The 7,447-nt window shown below is 36.5% G+C and overlaps 1 non-coding gene across 1 annotated transcript; it reads left to right on the top strand.

The window, feature by feature from the left end:
- The first annotated feature begins 5,767 nt into the window (after window positions 1–5,767).
- Trnap-cgg (transfer RNA proline (anticodon CGG)) lies at window positions 5,768–5,839 on the top strand. Its single transcript has one exon. It is a non-coding gene; the product is annotated as a tRNA-Pro (tRNA).
- The last annotated feature ends 1,608 nt before the right edge of the window (window positions 5,840–7,447 follow it).

Below are 7,447 nucleotides of genomic sequence, written 5' to 3'. Positions count from 1 at the left end.
CTCTATTGGAATATGGCTCTGTAGTATGGAACCTTAGTTACCAAATCCATTCTGACAAGTTAGAGTCGGTGCAAAAACAATTTTTCTTTTTGCCTTAGGAAATTTCCGTTGGGATTCTGGGTTAAGTTTTCCTCCATACGCTAATCGTTTAGAACTTATAAATCTACCTACACTTTCGAGTTGTAGAGATATGTTTGGTGTTATATTCTTAATAGAAATCCTGAATGAAATAGTTAACAGCTCTTTTCTCATGTCTCTCTCTTGCCTTTCATGACCAGACTGATTCTGAACTTATGCGGATGTGCCCTTCACGTCGGGTCATAATAATAATTATGATTATTTTAATTTCGGGAGGACTCCACCGGGGCCTAATTCTTTCCGTACTACGAGTTTTTGAACAAGCCACCTGTAGTGTTTATCGGCAACTATGAACCGTTCAACAAGCAAGTTTAGGTTCTTCATGTTCTTGGGATGGATGTATGAAACGCAGAAATACGCTGAAATTGTTGACCACGTTCTTCAATTATACATACAAGTAAATTTCGGTGATCCGAAAAGTACTGGTCCTCAAAAATTTCCATTGGGTCACCTTGTTTAACAATTCATCCAACATAAGTGTGATATTCTGTTTGTTTCTCGAATTCTCTAATCGTGCACTTGGATGCCTTGCTGTCCCGTACCAGTTCTTTTATCAGCTGCGATAGTACTTGCTCCTCGTCGTAAGATATTTGTATAGCTCCGTTTCCCAGGTACTGCTGTAGTTACGTAAAAACTTCAAAGTTTTTTAGCCATATGCATGCCCTAACCTTCCCTTTGCTGCAATTAGCCATGTATAGTATAATTTGTAGCTCGGTGTCTTTAGACCGCATGGCTCCATGTGTTAATGGGGGCAACACATGGCTCCTAAGCTTCGTTTTTCGATGTTATGTTCATGCGGATTGCTTAATAAAAGTTCCAGCGCCTCGTTTATCAGCGCAGCTTGCACCAACTTTCATTGTGCTCAGGAATTTTTTCCTGTGATATCTTCATCATCCAGTATACCAATGATAATATGATTCCCAGCCCATATCTGCGGGTATCACATTTAAATTTAAGTTTTCGACCCATTTTTTCCGACAAATGGGACCGTACGTCAGCAATAACGTCATGAATATTCTCTTCCAAAGCGTCAAACGTCTTGTTTCATTAACTGTGTCACATTTGGTGCCGTCTTTGTGTAACTATATGTCGTCCAATTCATACACGATAAGTCATCAATCGTGGTCTATAGCGTTTACCATTGACTATGACAATACGACCAGAACAGTCACTTTTTAAGGATGTAACGGCGTCTCAACAATGGCTTTTTTCTATTAACGCATCTATTCCACTTAAAGTGAGCTTCATCGCTGAACAAAATTTTCGTTTTTGTTTTGGGCTCATTTACCGATGGTTGGATTTTATAACCAAGATTCAACGGATGGGCTCATTAGGGCGTTCTTTGATATTATGTTCCACATCAACAATATCGTCTTCGGTGTGTACTGTATGGCGTGTCAGAGGATGCGTATTATCCAATAACGTAAACGTGGTGCGAAACCTATCCAGTCGACCAAATATTGGACTTAACGTTTAGTGCGTTGCGCGAACTGAACCATTATTTTTATAAAAAGTTTGCACGATTTGAAACGGTTGTTCTGGAGTAAGTCCGGATCCACGGTCCACGTTTAAGTTTTAATTTGTCATAACTATAACGTAAGATTGCCTTCAGACGTGGACCCTTTCTGTCTCTCATTATAGGCTAATTCTCTTTTGGTGTCACTGCAAGCGACACGAGTGCGACCACTTCAGTTCCTTCGTCTCTCCCTGTCATCTCCTCACCTATAAAAACCGGTTTGTGAACATAACCATACAGGCGCATTAAGGGCTGAGTTACTGTGCATATTGGGGTGTATTAGTTGGTTTTTAACCACATTGGAAATTTTAAAGAATTCCTTAAAATTTTGCTTGCTTCAAGGAATGCATTAATTTAATCTATGTTTATTAAATTATTATTTTTACTTAAAGCACAATTTCATACGAAAATATTAATATCAATGTTCCTCCAACTAACATCATTTGTCTTTGTTCATATCGAATTATTTTGATACGAGTTTCTTCCATTAAATTTCATTATCATTTATTAGCTACTAATAAAGTATTATTTTCAAAAGTATTAAATTACATATAGACACGTATGTATGTGTGTGTAGCTTATGCGAGCGGCTGTGTATTTCATGAAAAGCTTTTAAGGCGAACTGCCCAATCAATAATTCTTCGAGCCACCTGTTGTATTGAATTAATATTTGCTTATCATGGCTTACCGAAATATTAGTGTACTGTATGTGGTATATATGTATGTACGGGTATTTAACGTATTGTGATTACAACAAAACTGCAAGCTTGTATGGTTTTGGATTTTGGAAAACATATTGTATGTTGGTATGTCAGAGTTATCATTGGAACGAATAAATGATATTAAATTCAAATTATATTTATTCGTGTGTTTATATTTTATATGTAAATTTGTTTTCGTACATTAGGGTGCATACAGTTTTGATTGGAATGTGTGAATTGACTCTATATCTGTTGAAATATCCCCCTATGTCAACTTTATTTCAAATATTTTTTTCTATTTTGATGAAATGTTGTACACTTGCAAGAGAACTTATGTAAGAACTGTTTCCATTGTGACAGCCTAAACAAGGCAATGGGATCTCCGCGGGGTTATCCACTGTTACAGCGATTCCAGGTATCTCGTACGTGCAAAACAAAAAAAAAATAAAAAAAAAAAAATTATGGCTGTTTTAAGAAAAAATGAAATTATCTTAAAATTGGGGTCACTTTTGACCTGTTCAAAATAAATTCAGATCAAAAAACTGGTAGGTAGGTCATTTCAAAGGGAAGTATATATAGAAAAGGAGGAGCATGGAGTCATGTGTAGAAGTCTATATACAAATGAGGAAAGTTATCTGAGCCCAATTCACTTGGGAATGGCCAGAAACGATTTTCTTACCACCACGACCAAGTGTCCTCTGGGTAGCCAAAAAAATATTCGTTTGAAGGCGAGCAGAATTTAGAAGGCGAAACATACCTCCCTAGGATTGTGCACTGGGTTTGGAACCCGCCACGTAAAAAACACCCCTAATGAAGGGAAAAACAGCCTAAGTTGAGAGACTCCTCTTTAGATAAAAGGGAACTGTGGGAGGCCGATATGCGTGAGTACGAAGAGCTTGACAAGCTGGCCGATAGGGTAATGCTCGAAAATTCTACAGAAAGATATTGTGACTAAGAGAAGGTTTCAATTGACTGCTGTCCAGAGCATACAAAAATTATAAAGAGAAAACTTATATAACCTGATGAATGGCAGTGGAAGCATAACACCAGAGATGGTGAATCCGATTGCCCAATTCCAGTTGACGTTCCATTGCCCAACTATGAAGAAGTGTGAATAGCGATTACCCGTCTGAAGAGTATTAATTACCGGCCGAGATATTGAATTACATCTGCGTAGAACTGATAAAGAGCATGCATCAGCAGAATATGATCTGACGAACGCATATTCGAAAATTGAAATTTAAGTGTGCTCTGCCCAATCCACAAAATCTGCGCCAACTACCGTGGGATGAGCCTCCTCCTCATCGCGTATAAGGTTCTATCGAGCCTACTGAGTGAAAGATTAAAGCCCACCGCCACCAAATTGATTGGACTATATCAGTAAGGCTTTGGGCCTGGAAAATCAAAAACTGACCTGATATTCCACATGCGCCAAATCTTGGAAAAGACCAGTGTAAAAAGGATCGACATACACTACCTCTACGTCGATTTCAAAGCTGCTTTTGAAAAGGGAAAGGAGCTGCCTTAATGCCACGATATCCCCGCAAAACTAAAACGGCTGTGTAAGCTGACGTTGAGCAATACCAAAAACTCCGTCAGGATCAGGAACGACCTCTCTGAGCCTTTCGATACCAAACATGGTTTCAGACAAGGCGGTTTTCTTTCGTGTGACTTCTTCAACCTACTTCTGGAGAAAATAATTCGAGCTGCTGAACTAAACAGAGAAGGTACCATCTTCTATAAGAGTGTACAGCTGCTGGCGTATGCTGATGATATTGATATTATTTTCCTTAATAACCGCGCTGTTAGTTCTGCTTTCTCCAGAATGGATATGGCAGTGAAGCAAATGGGTCTGGTGGTGATCGAGGGCAGAACGAAATATCTCCTATCATCAGACAAACAGTGGTCGCACTTGGGACTAGGCATCCACGTCACTGTTGATAGTCATAACTTCGAAGTTGTGGATAATTTCTTTTATACCAACAACTACGTCAGCCTCGAAATCCAGCGCAGAGCCTGGAACATGTGCTATTTCGGATTGAATAGGCAACGGCGAATACCGCAGTCGATGGAACCATGAGCTGTGCGAGTTGTACGACGACATTGATATATGTTATGTTATGTTAAGTTATGTTATGTTACGTTAAGTCAAGTTAAAATTTGTTAAGCTATGTACATATTATGTTATGTTATGGTGTATCATGTTATTTTTCATTATATTTTATACATAACATAACATAACATAGCATAACATAACATAACATAACATAACTTATCTTAACTTATCATTAAAAAACATTACATAACATAATATAACATAACATAACGACCATAACAAAGAAAGCATAACAAAATAACTTTGCGTAGAAATAAGCACTATTATATGCAATACATACATACATACATATATAGTAACCTCCTTTTTCGATGTTTGTAACAACAAACTTATTTAAAGAGTTGGTGCTAAAATAAAACAAGAAATATGTTGAGGAATATTCATCCGACAACAATTATTTATTTACTTTTTAGAATGGTTAGAGGCTATAAAAGAAAACTTCGAAGTGTTTAATAAATGATTTTTAAAGAAATTATCATTTCACTAATTTGTTTTCTTCCACAACAATAATGGTGCAACCCTAATATATGTATGTATGTATGTATACGAATAATTTTCGTATATTAAAATATGCCTTATTGATTGGCAGGTATTACAATTGATTGATACCACAGTCGAAAATGTTATATAATATGTGATGTCAATGATAAGGCAGTTACATAAATATTTTATGCCAAAATGGTGGCAAATGTATCATCTTCAATAATTCGAGTAAATAAATAAAATAGGCGGTTAACTGTATGTGGCGAGAGCCACATTTTTTTTGAGAAAATTACAATACTTTACATTCACTTGCATTCACACATGAAAATCAAGATATATATGTATGTATGTACTTGTTAGCTAAATTATTATAAAAAACTCGTAAATTTTGCACAAATTTTTTATTTGTTATGTACATACATATGTATGTGTGTGTGCTTGTATAATGCTTTGTTTGATCGATTTGACGTTTTGCGTATTTTCAAAGTTGTATTTGTTCCCTTTGTTGGTTTTGTTATAGTTTTTTTTTTGTTGTTTTTGCTTGTGACGAACACTGATGACTGCTGTCTAAAAATAATCCAAACCCATTTGTTCACTTTGCATGCTTGTTTGTGCTTTGTGCTTGCTTTCGCGCAGTTGGTAACAAGCGATTAAACTGATAAGTGCACGGCACATGCTTTGTTGGTGCAATGAACTTAAATCGCTTACGCATTGCGCGTTGTTGCTTAGTTCTAGTTGCTTATTTATTTGTTATTCTTACGCTGAAGCTGTGCTTCGTAGCAACGCACTTATCTATTTATATACTTATATAAGGGCTTGTTGGTCTAGTGGTATGATTCTCGCTTCGGGTGCGAGAGGTCTCGGGTTCAATTCCCGAACAAGCCCTCTGGTAGACTTTTTGATGATATTCTTTGATTTGTTTTGCATTTGTGCAGTGAAAAACAAACAATAATAATTACAAGTATTCTAACAGCATTAAGAAGAAACATATAAGAAAGCTATATAAGAACAACATTATAACATTACTTTCTTAAAAAAATACAAAAAAGTACTATATTTAATATAAAAATCGATCAAAGTTCATTATTGAAAGAAATAATGCAGTTATTGCGCGTATTTTTGGTACAAAATAAAAGTGAAATTAAGTTATTTTGCCAAGTATTCGTTAATATATCTCATTATGTACCTGAAAGTCGGAAAAATTTACGGAATTCACCAAAAGATGTGGAGATGAAATCGTTGGTGATCGTATTTGCACAAGGTGCGTTCCAAAGTAAACAGGACTTAAAAAAAACGTAACAAATGATTTATCGGCAAAATCAATTTATTTTATTTAAAAAAGTCTTCTTCTGCTTCAATACAGCTTTTTGCACGGTCCAAAAGCATGTCGAACGAATGTTTTAGCTCGTTGGCCGGTATAGCCGCCAGTATACCGGTGCAAAGAAGAAGTCGCACGGTGCCATATCAGGTGAATACGGGGAGAGGTTAATGGTTAATGGTTAAAATTTTTTGTCAAATAATCGTCCTTCGAATATTGAATTCTTATCAATTTTTGGTCGTCAGTCAATTTGTGCGGAACAAACCGCGCACACACCTTTCGTAAGCCCAAATGTTTGATAAAAATGCGATAAATCGATGTTTTGGAGATGTTCAATTCCATTTCCATGAATATCAATGATGATTTCGGCTGATTTTTTGATTTTTGATGAATTCACGCACAGTTTCGATGGAATTTCCGGTGATCACAGATTTTGATTGGCCCACATGTTGATCGTCATTTATGTCCTCACGACCACTTTGAAAACGTTGAAACCACTCGTGCACTCTGCTACGGGAAAGGCAATCATCGCCATAAACTTGTTTCATCAATTGAAACGTTTCGGTAAAAGTTTTACTAATTTGAAAACAAAATTTTATGTTCGCTCTTTGTTCGAAGCTCATTTTCGCGCCGATAACACAAACATACTGACACTTAAAACGCGATAACTTCACTTCCAATCTATGAAAGGTCATGAAATTCCCACTGGACACTCAGTAAAGATAGCAGATTCTAACGCACCAGTCAGGCTTATAGATGGCGCCACCAGGGGGCGCTAGATTCAAAAAGTCCTGTTTACTTTGGAAAGCACCTTGTAGATTTTTAAATAAATTATTTTTGCCTAGCCATAGTCATAGGGACGCTATAGAGCCATGATTTATGACTATTCGTACATAAGTTAGACGATATTTGAAGGAAACTGTGGAAGAGCTTATTTTCTCTCGTCACCTCCAATAACGTGCGTTATAACACTTGTGAATTATTTTTGGAGGGTGACAATTGGCAACGTGGAAGACAATTGTTTAAACAATTTTTCGAAAATTGGGTTTCCTTCTCTTCTTGAAACCCACATGTTCAAAAAAAAAAAAAAATACATTATCAGCAAAGAGGGAGTTCCTCTTGAAGATAACTAGAGTGTCACATAGCATTGCGAAAATCCAATCAAGAGTACGCTG

Source organism: Bactrocera neohumeralis, chromosome 5 (genome assembly GCF_024586455.1).
Source record: "Bactrocera neohumeralis isolate Rockhampton chromosome 5, APGP_CSIRO_Bneo_wtdbg2-racon-allhic-juicebox.fasta_v2, whole genome shotgun sequence".
In the NCBI taxonomy this organism is placed as follows: domain Eukaryota; kingdom Metazoa; phylum Arthropoda; class Insecta; order Diptera; family Tephritidae; genus Bactrocera; species Bactrocera neohumeralis.
Note: the sequence above shows the minus strand (reverse complement) of the source record. Positions and strands in the feature narration are given on the sequence as shown.